This window comes from Cyprinodon tularosa, unplaced genomic scaffold (genome assembly GCF_016077235.1).
Source record: "Cyprinodon tularosa strain WSP-4 unplaced genomic scaffold, ASM1607723v1 ctg495, whole genome shotgun sequence".
Classification (NCBI taxonomy): domain Eukaryota; kingdom Metazoa; phylum Chordata; class Actinopteri; order Cyprinodontiformes; family Cyprinodontidae; genus Cyprinodon; species Cyprinodon tularosa.
This window is the reverse complement of record NW_024039224.1, coordinates 124,711-142,176: the sequence shown is the minus strand read 5'-3', so window position 1 is coordinate 142,176 and position 17,466 is coordinate 124,711. Positions and strand designations below refer to the sequence as shown.

At 36.4% G+C, this 17,466-nt stretch overlaps 1 long non-coding RNA gene across 1 annotated transcript; it reads left to right on the top strand.

The window, feature by feature from the left end:
- The first annotated feature begins 8,480 nt into the window (after positions 1–8,480).
- LOC119794873 lies at positions 8,481–16,713 on the top strand. Its single transcript, XR_005282268.1, has 4 exons — positions 8,481–9,015; positions 9,101–9,178; positions 16,242–16,367; positions 16,512–16,713. It is a non-coding gene; the product is annotated as an uncharacterized LOC119794873 (long non-coding RNA).
- The last annotated feature ends 753 nt before the right edge of the window (positions 16,714–17,466 follow it).

The following is a 17,466-nucleotide window of genomic DNA, read 5'->3' as shown; positions in this document are numbered from 1 at the left end:
AATAGTCAGTAGTTTAAAGCCAAAAGTAGTGAAATATTCTATCATAATCTCTTACGGGAGCAGGAGTGTCAGAAAATCTGGGAAATTAAACTTTTTCTAATGATATCAGATCTCATATCAATACAAACATATTTTGTCAGTCTGTTTTAAGGGGGGAGACAAATGTATTAAACAGAAATATACAATGAAAGAAAAAGCTATGATAATCTTGTTGCATATGTTTTCATACATGGCTGAAGCATCTTCTCAATCAATTTTAGTCCTTTTTGTTTTGTTTTCAAACAAGCAATGAATCTAAAAAAAATAATTATTACTTTTTTTCCCAACTTTTCCTTATTTGAAATTTTCACCCTCTGCCATCATTTGCAGAAAGATTATAAACAATCAAATCAATGTTTATGCTGAAAGGTACCGGTATTAGTCAAGACAAAAAAAAAAATAGCCAACCAGAAAATTTTGAAAACATGTTACAAAAGAAAATAACAGAACCTGGACCTTTTTAACAAGTTTAGAAGACAAGAAATAAACTGGCAAGCAAAGCCTCCTAGAGGTTGACAACAACTTGCAGGAATTTTTAAGAATTATTTCTTTGTATTCACCATGAGTCAGCAACCTTCTGTAAAGTTGATTGTTATAAGACGACTTAAGACAGAATTATTTTCTGCCAACAACAAAAAAAAATTATATGAAATCACAATGAAAGACAATGGTGGAAGCCTCATGCTAGAGGATTACTTTCAAAATTAGCAAATTAAGTTTTTATCAAGGCGAATAACTTTTTCTTAATAGAAAAAATAGTTAATTCATTAATAGACCCAGATACCAATGAGTTTTAGCCTAGAACTAGAAGTGTCCTCAAGAGCTGGTGGCTTTATGAGATCTCAATATCCTTCATGATCCAAATATAAAAACAACAAAACAAAAAGAATAATTGGAAATGAGGAAATTTAAAGTTTAAGATTGACTGAACAGCCCAAGACTAAATTATCAGAAAATCTGAGTGAGCTGTAGACTTAAAGGAGTCACGTAATCTGAGAGATATAAATACTTTTTAAGCTATTCACATAACAAACATCTTATTTGGAAAACGATTGGAAAATTGGTAATTATTTGAATGAGTTGTTTTTATTTATATTGAAATTTTTATCATGCATCTGTATTTTTTTTTAAATACTTTATTTTTTTCCCACTCCTCTGACTTCAGTAACTTCTCCATTTTACCTAACATATAAGTTTCACTTCTCCCCCCAGCTCAAAAGACTGATGTAGGGATGCAGGAAAAGGGGCCATAAAAGGTTGGACAGTATGATTGGGGTAAAATATGAGAGTTTTACCAGTCCCAGTGACACTCCAGAAAAGCAGGTGCCCCGCCCCGCTCCCAATTTCAACTATAATTCACAGAGCACTGCTACGTTTTCCTTTGACAGGTCCAGTAAATCTCTGACCGTTTTTACTGCTTAGACTCTTACTCATAGCTTATCTTGACCCATCCTCCCAAGGCAAGCTGTGGAAGTCCATTGTAAACATTTCACAAAGCGCTAGTTGAACCCAGTGATGGAGTGGCAGAACTCAGATAATGCATGTCAATATGTTCTCAAATGTTGGGTGTGTTCTGCACACGCTTAAAGTAAATTTGTTGTGCAATGAGGTCAGAGTTGATGAATAAAGAACATATTACAGCCTTAATTTGATTGTTTGAAGTGAAAGGTATATGAGGTTTAGGTACTGCTTCTCCTTAATGATCCTACTTATCATCTCAATTAATTATCCCTAATTATCCCTCATATCATCTGGAACGAAAAACGCATTAAGAAACCAAACCTTTGCTTTAATTTTGTTGCTCTAAACTTAAGATGCACAAATTCATGCACCAGCTTCTCTCCTTCAGATAAATTCCTTTACTTGCTAGACTGCAGAGACAGGAGATGTGGTTCTGTATTAGATGTCATTTGAATTGTTTTATGTTCTGGATCAATGTCTGAACGAAATTAAAGCATATAAAGGGTTCTCCTTTGGAAATAAAACAATGAAATTGCCAAAAATCTGGAAACAAGCCTTTTAAAAAAACAGCAAATTGTTGTAGGTAGTTGCATGTTTTTCTGAGATCCCAGTTGCCATGCTCTTCGTTGGTTGTTTGTGGGCATCAGTGTGGGTGTGTGTGCGTCTGAGGTGATGGCTGCTCTCAGCACAGGTGAGGGCCGTGTGTGGGCTGCTGTCACCCACCCTCCATCAGTCCTCCTCCTCTGCTGCTGCTGCTCCCCCCTCTGAATCTCACAACTGTTTCATGCCATTCATTAATGGATGCCCCAGGGCCAACAATAGCTCACTCTGGCCTTTTATTGCTGTCACTTCGCTCTCAAAGTCATCAAGGTCAAATCTACTTCACTGTCGTTCACCTGTCACGTTCGGCCTGCTGACATTTGTGTTACTGGGAACAAGAGGGAATGTGTGTCTCTTTGCAAAAACGAAAGAAGAGCAGTGAAAGAGATGAAATGACAGTGAGGAGGAGGGAAGAAAATAATAAAATGTCAGGAGAGCTGCCATGTGAACAGATGTACTCTGTTCACTGTCCTTGATTAACTGTGATGAGTGTGGTTCTTATGGGTATACAAAGTGTAAGAAAAAATATAAGAGCAATCTGTTTCCTAGGGAGCATTTTAATCACGGCGTCTGGATTTTTGTAATTAGTTTCACAAGGCAGCTGAAGAACTGGTAAAATTATATGACTACAAATGAGTAATTTTTTTACATTTATCAATCCTTTTTCATATATATAATACACTGTGGTAATTCGAAAGAGGTTTGCTGCTGTTATATGAGTGGGAAAGTTTATTATCCAGGGCGACCACCCTAATATTGAAAGCACATTCTAACAAAGCTAAGAAATCGCCTCATACTATAGTTCATCTGCACCATGAAAGACTGCAGTCATGTACAATCCAACATTCAATTTTAGATTATTCATATAATCCCAGTTCACAACACATAATCTCAAGGAACTCTATAGAGACAATTCACTTGAGTCATACAATGAGATTGTGTAAAAGTTTTCTAAGGAGACCCACAATTGCAAATCATTGACTTTGTGGGATATGTTCCTCTTGAATGAGCATTTGCATTGTGTCATTGAAATAATCCATCACACAAAGCATGCATGCAGCCACAGTGGAGAAGAAAACTCCTTTTTAACGAGAAGAAACCTCCAGCAGAACCTGGTTCAGTGTTAGTGGCCTTCTGTCAAGGCCAACTGGGGGTTCAAGGAGAGAGAAGCAGACATACGGTACACAAGAAATATAGAAGCACTAATCAATACATATTTTGTTTATCCGAAAAGTAACAGTAAATTGGCTCTATGCAAAGTTCTGTAAAGAAAAGAAACAGTTAGGCAGATTAACTATGAGCTGGATTTCATGTAAAAATAATGGAAAAGAGCAGATATAGTTAGCGACAGTGAAACATGGGCCCATATCTATGTCTGGGAGAGAAACAAGACTAAGCACTTAAAAACAGCCCGATCACTATCATTTTCAATTAAAGATGAAAATAGCTCAGGATAACCTGAGTCACTTTAATACTAAGCTTTCTCAAAAAAGTAAAGTTTTAAGTCTAGTCTTAAAAAGAGACAGGGTGTAGTCAGAGACTAAAACTGTCTGTTGCTTCTACAGGAGAGGAGCCTGATAACTAAACTAACTCCTGTTCTACTTTTAGAAATCATTGGAGCCACTTATAAACTTGCAGATTAGGAGTTAATTGCTCTGTTAAGTTCATACGGAATAGTAAGATCTCCTATATAAAATGCAGGTTGATTGTTGGGCTTTATATGTGAGAAGGAGGATTTTTAATTCTATTCAAGATTTAACAGGAAGCCAATGAATGGAAGTTAAGTTTGGAGAAATATGATCTCTCATTTTAATTTTTTATAGAAGTTTGACTGCCCCATTTTGGATAGTGGAAGGCCTTTAACTACATTAAGTGGACTTCCTGAAAAGAATTACTGTACAATCATCCAGCCCTGAGGTAAGAAATGCATGGACTAGTTTCATAGCTATTTTGATTCTGGCCCGTCTGCCTGCTGTTTTCTCCCTCTGCTCTGTGTCAGCAATCAAGCTCATGTACTACACCTCTTCAAATCCACTCGATCAGCATCATGCCACTCACCTGTCCCCCATTGTTTATATTTAGCTCTCTGGCTTGCAGTCACTGCCAGATTATTACAAGCCGTCGGTGAGTTTAGTGCTGCATTCTTGTTACCTGCCTGCCTGCCTGATTCTGACCTGATTCATGCCTCCTGGTTTTCTGAGACTGCCTGGACCCTAATGGATGTGTCATAGAGTGTCTTTTTGGATCTCTGACCTGTTTTCTATGCCCTTACCTCGCTCTCTAATTCTCCCCTCGATTGTCTTGTGATTTCGGACCCCTGGCTTTGACTATGGACCTGCTCTTGGACCCCGAACTCTAATTTGTAACCTTGATCCTTCTACCTATCTAAGCTTTTAACTTTGCGTTGTCTCTGGATGTAATTCTGGGTCCTCAGTTCTTATCGTTATATTAGCATCACTCATAGAGAAGATATTTTATTTTTTTTGCAATTTTTAGATTAAATAAGGAAATTTTCCAAACCTTATATGGTCGCATATTATGACTAATCACAACAAAGCCACTGGCTTTACTTTAGCAGAAAAGATTCCCTACTTGGTTATAAATCCTTCTCTATTGGGAGTAATTATTTACCTTGGATTCTTTTACTAAGGTAAAATTGATCCCTTTTCATTTTTACGCTCTGTTTTAGGCCGCAATAATTATATAAAAAAACAGCTGGATAACGTTCGGGGAAGTTATGTACTGCACTACAAGTCCAAACTGTTTCAGCATTTTATCATTTGTTTATCTAATCTTTGAGGAAAAAGAGCAATGAGGAGTTACTCATTTCCAATTTTAGTTAATGGTTAAAGTTTGATGAAATTAGTCGGCTATAAAAATCTGCCAAACCAGTTTGTTTGGTGACAAATGAAACTAGAATTAATATATATATATATATATATATATATATATATATATATATATATATATATATATATATATATATATATATATATATATATATATATATATCTGTTGTAAACTGATATAATCGTACTGAATTATATCTGTGTTTAACATCCATCCACTGGGGAGACCAGTGATAGCTTAAAGACCAATCCGGCATTTTATCTTTGTATAGCAAGCTTGGAAAACCTGGCAGGTTGACAGCTGGCTTGATGATTGGCTATTAGCACAATTTGAAATTTCAACACAAAAAAAAGGTGTAAGAGCCCTCAACAATTAAGGAACATCTTGATAAACAGATTAGATTTTTCTACAGCTACAGGTTTGCCAGATAGCATTATCAAAATTGATTGTGTGTCAGATAAAGTGTAAAATATTAAAGTTGAATCACAGTTTTTGCTGCTCTAATCCATCTTGATACTTCTATTTCAACACTGCCCCGTTGAAAGAAGCTGTTTCCATCCAAATGTCATGTAAATTTAGAGCAAACTCTAAAAATGTTTAAAATTATAAAATGAGACTTAACCAGTGATTAACTAGTTGATACAAAGTGTAATGTCATTTATACAATTAAGTTACACTTGTCAGTAATAAATAGTAAGTAAAGATAGCAAGCCAGTAGACCACAGATAAGCATTAAGCTGAGGCGTTAATGAATGTTTTAAAATCAGCCTAGTTGTACTTACTTTATCTTGTCAGCTAAAATTAGTAATATATGTACACGGCTTCAGGAGATGTCATGAGATAGTAGAAACAGTTGATCAGTAATGTGAAGTAAATATTTGCTGTATCAGCATTGTTGTACAATATGCCATGATCATGGTTTTTGGACATTGTGAGGAAGTCTAGCAGCCGTTTGCTGAGGGGTGTATTGAAGCTCAGCCTTTCCAGTTTGCCCATCAGATGCTGTGGGATGATAGTGTTGAAAGCTGAACTGAAGTCCAGGAACAGCATCCGCATGTGAGTGTTATTCTCCTCCAGGTGTGCCAGGCTCAGGTGGAGAGCAGAAGAGATGTCATTCTCAGTGGAGCTGTTTCGTCGGTAGGCAAACTGGAGCAGGTCGAATGTCGAATGCAGACTGGAGACGATGTGTTCTTTAATCAGCCTTTCGAGGCAGTTCATCAGGATTGGAATCAGTGCGACAGGCCGTAATTATTTAGTGAGGTGACCGAATATTAAAATATTGTGTTAATTCAATAAGGCAATTAAATGTTGTTGTAACCTACGGGATATTTTTTCAAAAAGTTTTTGTAGATGTTGTTGATGTAGTGATTTGTTTCCATCTGGAATAGCTTCCGACTAACAACATCCTGCTGTTGTATGGCATTTTATCGCAGTTTTCTTAATCTCGTGAAGAATTGTTCTTTGTAAAATCAATTGGTTCTAAAGGAGTTTCCAGAACAAGGCCATACTTTTTTATTGGCTTGCTGAGCTTCTTTAAAGAACAAGGCCATTAAAGCTACCACCTTGTACTATTTGTTGTGTTTAAATATCTTATAGGAGCAGTCAAATGGATTTGGCCAGCTATTTATCCTTATTAAAATGTATATGGAGAGCAGGGAGCTGCAAAACAAACAAAGAAGCGAACACAAACAAAAAAGAAAGATTCTGCTTTCTCCATATGTCCATAGCTTATATGTCCTCAATGTATATTTTGGTTGTGTTAAGCCGTTTTTTTTTTATTATTATTATATGATTAGCACATACTTCGTTAAGTCACTCTATTCTAAAACAGCTAAACAAACAAAATGTGACATCTAATATTTATTGGATTTCTTTTTTAGCAGTACCTCTATTCATTTTGGAATTTTGTTGGGGTTTTTTTGTTGTATATTTAAGAAAAAAATGAAACAAAGAAAATGCCATTCTAATCAGAGCCATGCTGAGCCGGGATCCCATTACAGGCACCTGCTTACTGTAACAGCTTCAGTGTAATAACAAGGGGCAATCACCCGTGGCAAAGTAGAAGTGTTTGTTTTTGCAACAGACCTGCTCTGATTGTTAAAAGTGCCTAACAATATTATGGAAATTATGTATTGTTGCTTATGTTTTACTTTCACTGGCCCAAGTCCTCGCTTAGCATGGAACTGTAGGTGATGTTTACAAATTGTACAGCTACATTGATTCTGATTAAACTTCTCCTTTTTGCCATATCCTCAGACGAAGACAAACAGTTTGCATTTGTTTCCTTAACATTAAGGTGAAATATTTAACCATTGATGTTACTGGGTAGGGACGTCTGTATCTAATGAGATATCAATATGTTTTTGCAGCAGAGTGCACAGAAGAAGAGTTTCTAAAAAAGGTTAGTGAAGAGAACCTATGCTACAGCTGGACTGACTTCAGCCAAATAACTTTTAGTCAGTCTAAAGCGGTTTTCAGTGTAATAGCTTAATATTGCTTTTTTTTTTCTTTGAGGTTAGATGCAGTAGTACTGTAGTTTGATTTCTGCTCCTTTTTGATTAGCAGTACTAACTTATTTGAAAATGACCACTGGGAGTACAGTAACCTACAAGGCAAATTGGAGGATTTTTAGTGTCCCAGCCCCAAATGGGAATGTTGTAAAAGCTGAACAAAGCATTTTGACACAGTAATTTCCAAAAGCAAAAATATGAATCAGTTTTTATGAATCTTCATTTGTATTCCCACCATGCAGCTTGCAGCACAGCTTCCACTTAAATTCCACCTTATTTCAGTTTTTTTAATAATATCATTGAAATCCAAAACTTTCTTAAATTTCTTCCCTCCTGACAAATGGGGTTTATACATTTTAGTTGCTTTTAGTTGTCTTCACATGATTGCCACAAACTGGGTGTCTATGTGTTGTGACATCACTGATTGGTTCTTGATTGATGCGGTTTAAGCTGGTATCGGTGTGACATTGAAGTGTCTCTTTTTGAGTGTTTACAAAGCTTTGATTTGGCATCAGTCATTGGGGAAAAAATAGGTAAGCTTTAAAAAAAAAGAGCCTGACAGTCTCTTCTTTATAAACCATCCTTGATAAAGGAGCATCATTACCCCAATAATTGCTTTGTCCTTTTTATTATAGCACGCATTTGTGAAACTGTTGCCGTCTTCTTTCATTTTCCTGGACTAACAAGGTTGTTTCTGTAGTTGTAATCAAATAATTGTTTCCTCGTTTTTTCTGCATGGTTCATAATCCTTGTTTTACCACTGTCTCTATCTTGTAGGTCCCATGACAACCAAGCATAAGAGAGAGCCTCTCTGTGCAATTTTATGCTCATAACAGAAAAGCATTTCTGTTCCGGTCGCAAACATTTTCACTTTGCAAGAACAGAGAATATGTCTGTTTATAGTTGCATTTAAAAATGTCATGCTGTTTCAAAGGAGTGATTTCTTCTCTGTTCATCCCTCATCTGGCAAACGTCAGAGATGATGACTGAAAGGCCTCGGGGTGGCAAAGTCTGATATCAGCTGGTGCATTTGAAAGTTGGTCAGGCTGTTCATAGAACAAACACTGAGGATGGCAAGAACTTTGGATGCAGCTTGAAATAGAAAAGCTCACCCAATGTTCATGACAGGCTGACAGCCAATTATCAGCATCTCTTTTCTTCACAGAGTTCCTTTTTGTACATTTTTCCATTCCGAAGACTTGAAAAGGAGGCCATTTTTCCAGACAGTGATTTCTTCCAATATCTCATCTCCTGGTGCTCTTTTTCAACACCCAAGCAGGCTCTCCCATGGGGTTACAGTCTTGCAAGCCTTACAACTGCTGCCTTCAAAGCAAAGAGGAATGCAGACCTGCTTGTGGCTGTGCTTGTATGTGTGAGGATTGGAGATATTGCTCTGACCGCTGCTGTGACATCTGTTGCCAGATGTGTGTGGACCTGTGCTCTGGCTTGTGTTCAGGAGACTGCAGCTATACTTTCTGTACAGTCTGTCTTGCTCTGGCACAGGACTGCCTTTTACTTTTCACCAACCAACAAAGTGAAACATCAGACTCACGTTGTAAGTAGAGCTTTGATAACGCAGCTGTTATACTAATTTCCTTGTTTGTATCACAGCTAATTGAATGTTTCATCTATTTTGGAAGCTCCAGCCCCAGAACAGCTCGTGTAGCTGAAGGTTGGAGAAGAAAGCATGTGACCAGAAGCCTAGAAATAACTCACAGGTGAAACAGAGTCAGCTACACAGTATTAAATGTGTTTGTTCTGAAGGCTTGGCTTTGGTTATGCAGCTGTAATGCAACACCTTCATTTGTGTTTTTTTTTAACACAACTGATTAAGCACAATTCAAGTACAATGTTTTCAAATAAAATATTTTTATAGTGGAGTGATTTACATTTAAATTGTGTGACCTGCTCTGTGGCTTTCCGTATTCTTGAACAAGCTTCTAACAATAATTTCACAGCAATATTAGCCCATGATTTTTTCTACACAAAACTGTTAGAACTGTGTTTGGGTTGTCTTTTCAATTGAGCCCTTCCAAAATATTTGTACTAAATGTTTTTAACTTCAGCAACCTTGTTGTCCTTAAGTCACTTTTTACTAGCCTGGGTGCCATTCCGAACTTAGTCCCGCCCACAAGGTTTGAGGTCGGGAAGTTCGGTCTGGCATTGCTCAATAGTAGCGGGAGTATGCTCGCACAACATCTGGCGGGCCAATCAAATTGTCAGGGCGGGCTTTATACGATGACGGACAGATGATCAACAGTAACGTAATCAACCACGTGACCAAAGCGCGCTTGGGTGACAACAACAATGGCTGCCGCTGGAGAGTTGAGGTGTATAGATTCTGCTATTAGGTCTGTTCTAGAAGATATCGACAGCAAATTAATTTTAAAAGAGGAACAGAGAAACGCGATCAAGGCATTTGTTGAAAAGAAAGGATTTGGCAAAAGTTGAATTTATCAGCTGGCTCTCTTGGTCGCTTAACATACGTCACGCACTCCGTTGCTCTTATTGGTTGTAGGTCTATCCAATTGAGTTCAGAGGCATTTTTTTTTTTCCTGGTTCGTTCGAAACACACCCCATAATCACAGCTCTATGGAGCAGTATCAGACTCATATTCTGACTAGAATTGAGTCGGACTACGTCAGGCTAACTTTTTACTAAACTTGGTGGTATTCATGACATAATCATCTGGGCTTTTAAGAGGTTGTTGAAAAGCATATTTTTTTGCATATCGAGACTTCTGACTATAATAGAAGTAATAACAAAATTTGCAACAAATTCTTGTGGCATTTATCCAAAAAAATAAAAAAAATTATTCCTAACTGGCCAAAGTAAAACAACTAATTTCTAGTCTTTGAGAATAAAAAAAAAAATATCAAGAATCAATCATTCAAGATTGAAGGGGACCCTAGTTATGATTTAATAAAAACGATATATGTCTTGATATACAAACAACAGGTGCATCATTATTCAGCAAGTTTTATCTGTAACAGAACAAAGAAGTCGATAGGTATACTAGGCTGACCTGTGGAGAGAAATTCCTGAATCCTCAACAGACTTGTGAAGCAAAGATAGCAAGACAGTGTCAAGGTTTTGATTGCTGTACATTTAGTTTTAGAACAAATATGATTTAGTGGATGTGAGCTTATGGATTTTTCTTTTCTTCATGTGTTTGGCTGAAACTAAATTCACACCATGCTATGCCTTGGAGGACCACTGTTGTTCTTATATGCGCATAACAACACTCTGCACTCCAGACACTAAAATACACTTCATAACTTGTCAAGAAAAACAGAAATGCTTGAGTCAAGAAAAGCTGGGAAGTTTAATATATAAAAGAAAAACAAAACCTGTAGTTTCATTTAAAATATATAAATGAAATGCAATGATAGTATTGCCAAAAAAAGAAAATAAAAAACAATCCACTGGACTTTGTTTCCAAGTCTGAAGGAAAAGCGTTGAGTTTTATGAAGTAGAACATCGAAACCTTGTTTTTTTTTGTTTTTTTTTTAAACATGCAAATTGTAATGGACAAAGGGCTCCAAAGGGCTTCTTTTGTTAGCCTGCAATGCCCCATACCCGTCTAAGAGTCTTAAAGAGGGGTTGTTAGAGAGAGTTGTTTGAAACATCTTCAGCTTGGAAACAAAGTCTAGTGCATTGTTTTAATTTTTTTTTTTTTTTTTTGAATGACTATGACCTGTATGCTGAGAATCTTCATCAGCAATAGTGGTCTTGATTCACTGATGCATTCTGTAAACACAGTGCCCCAGTCTTTAACTAGACCACCAATGCAACAGTACTAAAATATATTTGTGTGCATGACTGCTATTCACTCAACCTGCTGTGTCTTAATGTTAAGTGTGGTTGAAGGATTATGCTTTTTCTACTAGTGAGATGCATTTTTACGGAAGAGGATTAGGGCCACTGAAAAAAAAAAAAAAGTAAACTGATTTTTAAATTTTATTTCAGTTTAACATGGGAAAAAAGTCAGAATTCTGAGATTAAAGTCAGAATTCTGACATTAAAGTCAGAATTCTGACTTTTTTCCCATACTATACTGAAATAAAATAAAAAAAATCAGTTAACTTTTTTTTTTTTTTCCCGGTGGCCCTAATCCTCTTCCGTACATTTTAGGCTCTTTTTGACCAGATAAATCTGAGGGGTTGAGATAAGATAATTAAAGAAAATATCTAAACAAATTATTAAAACACTGTTTATTCATAAAAAAAAATTACATTTCAGAATGTTTAGTGAGAAAGCAATTTTCTTTTTTTTTTCTTTCTTATTTTAAACCCAAAATATCCTGAGAATGAGTTTTGAAATTCTGATTTGAAAGTGTTAAATGTTTCTAGGTGTTTAATACCCTAAGCTTTGTTTTCTATGAATTTAAAATCATGAAATCCATTGCAGTTTTATTCAGATTATAGTGTATATGATAGTAGTAGTAGTATTTGGAGTGTACTGCATCCCTTAAATTAGTTGAATATATTTGATCAAAGCATTTGTTCACCCAATCATTAAATTCATACAACTGCCTTTTCTGTTATGCAGCAGTTAAAATAGATAATGAAGACCAAACAGACTTTTTAAGACTTCGGGGCGGTTTGTCAAGGATTATAAATAAGGAGTTGCAAAATGCACCAGATAAACAAAACCAAAAAAATAAAAAATAAAAAAGCACGTCCTTTTCAATAGGGGGGTATGTTGCAGGGGATCTCAAACACAAAACAATACCAAAAAGTTACCATGCACTGCCTGCTGAAGCAAAGAAGTTTGCAGAGTGTACTGTACAAACTAGTTGCTTACCTTATTTTTAAGATCTAGAATCTGGATATCAATCAAATAGGACAGGGAAAGGGAGAATAGCGTAAGACTCTCTATACAAGGGTTTGATAAAAAAAAATATTCATGAGATCTACTTCCAGATTATGGCAGCAAATAAGTCTGTAACAAATGAAAGCCCTACAGTAAATCACTTTGACCCTATTTTAGTTCATTTGTGCGGTACGGATGTAGGTAAATCAGCACTGCTGCAGTTGGTGAATCACTCATTAGCCGCAGTTCTTACTCTGTGGCCTTGAAGTTAACAAATGTTGACTTGTTGAAAGCAAGAATGAATGATAATTTATGAGGGAATCATTGCCACTTCCAGTACTGCACTAGTTGGCAAATCATCCCTCAGATGTACAGTAGCTGTGTTTCCATTAGAAATGTAAGCAAAACTTTATTATTCAGCTAATGCAGACAAAACAATATTTCGCAATAGTGATATTTCCATTAAATGAAAAATATTTTTTTTAAATCACACATAATTTTTTCCCCCACAATAGTGCATCATCCTTTGAACTTCCTATCATCTTCTTCGTCTTTTTTTTTTTTTTTTTTTTACCAGTAGTGACATAAAGTTGTGGATGACTTGATGGGGGTAAACAAAAGAAAATAAAGATTTGTAATTGAAAAAAAAAAAATGTTTCAAAATTGACATGTTTCAAATAAGTGAACTAATTTTCATGATTACAAATTCTGCACTTTAATAGGTATTTAATTGCTACTCCTGTGGCCAGTGGGGTCATGAAATATGACTCAAGTTTGGAGCAAATGAATCAAATCCAGATTTGTGCAGTCAGTACCAGATCTTTAAAATGTTTTTCCATTTCTCACTCTTGGTCCAGATTTGTGGAACTACTTGTCCTTACACCATGTTCATGACACAGTACTCCTAAGACTTTCTCTACACTAAATTAAAATCAACAATTCAAACTGAATTAAAGAAGGAGAATTTAAATGTTAACAAATAAAACTTTCAAAGCAGATAAAAAAAAAATTATACTTGATTAAAATGTTTTGTAATTCAGCTTTCTTTAACAAAATATGGATATTAATTTTAAGATATTAAGTTTAATTCTGGTATCAAACTCCTAATTCATGTGAGTTTGATTTTTTGAATGTGAAAAAGAATTGTTTCTTTTCTTTGATGTGCTGATGTGTGTCAGAGACTGGTAACTGCAACCCCGTAAGGATTAAGTGGATAAAAAAGATGGGTTGAGTGTTTATCTAACAACAAATATGGTAGGCCATTGTAAATCCTTGAACAAGTCCACCAAGGGTGGTTTGGAGTTACTGTACTTACAGATATCAAAATGTGGAAATTGAAAAATAATTGAAAAAAAGAAAAGATATGAAAATTTGAATGTTGGCACTCTTCACAGTACTTTAAGGAGTAAACAGCCTTTTAATTGTATGTATCACCCTGGAGGCCACCTGGGTGGTAGCAAAGACTGTTTGTTTGAATAGCTATGTGTAGCCTGCCAACAAAAGCTAAAAGGCCAATGACTGCACTGTGATTTGTATTTGATTTTCTGCCACATCAATCTTCAGCATTACAGTATTTGCTTGCCTTTCACAGACAACTTTCAACTGTCCAATTTATATATGGAAGTGAAAGCTTACATAGAGTGCCATAACCAAGTGTCTGGAATAGTATATGTATAGGAACATCTGTGCAGAGTATGGGCTGAAAACCCCAAGGTCAAAGAGGGAAACACCTCCAAAGATTGTAGAAAATGACCGAGCCAATATCCTGTGGGACTTCCAGATACAGACGGACTGAATGGTAATGGCAAACCAGAGGAAAGCCATTTTGGTTGACATAGCAATAGCAAGTGACTGCAATATCAGGAAAAAGAAAAAACACAAGAAACTAGATAAATACCAGGGGACCCAGAGAATAGCTGGAGAAAACCTGGAAGGTCAAGGCATCAGTGGTGCTCGTGGTCATTTGGGCACTCGGGGCAGTGAACCCCCAAACTTGAGAAGTGGTTACAGCAGATCCTTGGAAATACATCAGACATCTCAGGCCAGAGAAGTGCAGTTCTAGGAACTAAAGCTCCCAGGCCTCTGGAAGAGAACCCGAGCTTGGAGAAAAAAACAAACGGAGACCGTCCATGGTGGGCAAGGGAGAGGGTTTTTTTGTTGTTTTTTTAATATATAATGGTAAGATATTTGAAATAAAAATGTGGAAGGCTTGTTATTAACCAATTATACCTCACATCTGATTAAACCTGGCTAAAACATGCCATTTTAACATGCCATTCCTAATATTCTGATCTGATTTGGCAGAATAATAAAACTGTTATCTTACTGAGAGGGATGGTTAATGCAGAATGACAATCCGACTGGCCTGAGTGTAAATGCTGCTTAGCATCATGTTATTCACAGATGATATGTGTACCTCATGTCATTGTGATGTATTTACACTTTGAGTGGCAGGTTGCTATGTCAGAATATTCCGACTGACATATTTACATGATTTTTTTAGTCTGATTGAGCGATTTATTCACATTACTTATGTTCATATAAATACTACAATTAATTTATTTGTGAATCCAAATAAATTTAAATCTGATGGTAAATTTACATGTAAACATCCCTAATGTTGCATTGTATTATAATCTGCATAATGAGAATTAGTTTTCTTTTTCCTTTGCTTTTCTTTGCAACTTCAGCTTTCATCTCACTTAAAACTTATTCAGTTCCCCTGGACAGGTGGCCAGTCCATCACAGGGCAATACAGAGACAAACAGGACAAACAGCCATTGACACACACACCTAAGAAGAATTTAGAGAAGCCAATTAACCTAACAGTCATGTTTTTGGACTGTGGGAGGAAGCCGGAGTACCCGAAGAGAACCCATGCATGTTCAGGGAGACTACACAAACTCCATGCAGAAAGACCCCAGGCCGGGAATCGATCCTGCAACCTCCTTGCTGCAAGGCAGCAGTGCTACGCACTGTGCCCACTGTCTAAAACATTAATTACCCAAATTTATATTTAGACCCATCCTGGTATTCTGATCTAGATATCCCAATTATATTTAGTTAGATGAAGACCATGGTTGCTCTACATCAGGACCAGTGCTGTGCTAGTACAATACCTCAAACCGGATTGTTGTTCTAAGTAGCAGCCTCAGGAGGATCCATAATCTGATATATTATGCTCCATTACTTGTTAGGTGCTTCATCTGCAACAGATATAATAGAATTGTCCCAAAATCTTAAGAAAACCCCTTAAGAACTCCAAAAAACCCTTTAACAAGGTTACAAGTCAGTCCGAGACCTTATAAAACAAGTACTTAGAGAACAATAAAGATTTTATTTAATTTATCTCAATGTGGCCATGTGAATGAATTTGGACAAGACTTGGGTTGTTTACTTTAAGGGTAGATCTTTTTTTTTCCCCCTAAGGTTTGCTTTCCTGCTGCCTGCACTGATATCTGTGTTTATTACTTCCCTTTGGGAGTAGGTTCATTTACAACCTCTTCTGTATGACCTGAGGTTATTCAGGGCACCAGCACCAACTGCATCTGTGCAAATTAACAAAGTTATTCACTAAAGTCCTACACACTGTTGTTATATTGGATTTTTATTGCTGTATCTCCCAGTGCAGAGGTTTCTAATCCTCAGTCTGGTAGCTCAGTATTCCCAAACACCACTGCCTTGTTTCACGAAGTCAAGCAGAGCGATTTAATAATACATACCTCCTAGCCAGTGCCATGTGTCATACCGATTGACAGCTTCCCACTTTTTTTACTCTTTTATTTCTCAGCTTAAACAGGGTGAATTACGACTTGTAAGCAATAAAAGAGAGCACGAACTCAGAGTTACTATGACCCACAGACGACCTGCACATAACAAAATGGTCAATGGAATGTTTATCTCCCCTGTCGCTCATGGTGACTGACAAGTGTGTATTGAAGAGAGTCTCACTGCTTCCTCTCACAGCAAATACGAAGACGAGGCATGAGCTGCAGGTGTGATGAGGTCGAAGATGAGAGGCCAGAAGATTTGACAACAGGTGTAAAAATAGCTGTCTTCCCAGTGGCAGGGACTGCATACACATGCTAATTTGTAAGTGCACATAATTCTTCATGTCAAAGCACAGATTTTATAGATACTTTTTATCATTCTACAGACACTATTCAGAGTTTATTTGCATGATATGCTAACGGAATAGAAGTGGTATTATAAATGTCCTTTTTCTTTGTTTTCCAGATCAGTGGTCCTGACAATGAGTTTACAATGATTGTTGGGATCAAGGTTAAGCAAAAAGCTTTTGGAAAAAATTGAAACGTCTGCAAAAATGACATTCGGTTCCTGATTCACACCCATATATGATGGCAGAGACTGGATGTTAGTCTTTAATTGCATTGTTTCCACCTCATCACAGTAAAATATACTTTAAAAATGGATTTAACTCTTCTGTGTCAGAATTTTTTTCATTACATGAATGAATCCATTGTTTTTGTTTTAAAACGAAACATATATAAATTAAATGGTTTTTAAGGAGTGCATATGTTGCTTTTCATATTGGAGATAAAAATCTGTAAACGGACTTTACCTACATTCTGCTTCAGAGCACTCGAATTTCAGCTTGATTGTGCAGCACTTGAAAAAAAAAAAACATCATTTGGTTTCACACTCCTACAATATAATATCTTTTTTAGAGGAAAAAGTGCCTCCAGCCATGAGGCCGCATTTCTTTGCCTCTGAACTAAACCTTTTTATTATCCTTGACAAAATATCTAGTTTATGGTAATGTCACTGATTGGATGTGCCATGCCCTGAGCATCAAAAGAAGCCAGAACTGAAAAATTTCTAACATATGGAGCGATATATAGAGCTGTGTCCTCAATAGTCCTCACACAAGCACAGGTTTTCAAGTTTGTCCCTATGAAATTTAGCAAATTTAAAACATTGCCTGCTTCTTGCAGTGTCCTTGTGTATTTTGCATCTTTAGGAAATGGCAGTTTCAAGAGACGCTTTGAAACAAATATCAAGAAAAAAGCATAGCCTTGCACATTAGCATTGTCTTGAATTTAACCTCTGACAATGTACCGGTAATGGTACAAGATGCTCAAATCATATTATTAAGTGCATGATTAATTGTTGGTACATTGATTTAGTTTTGAATATTTATGCATTTAATCCTCTAGTTTTCATGTGGACT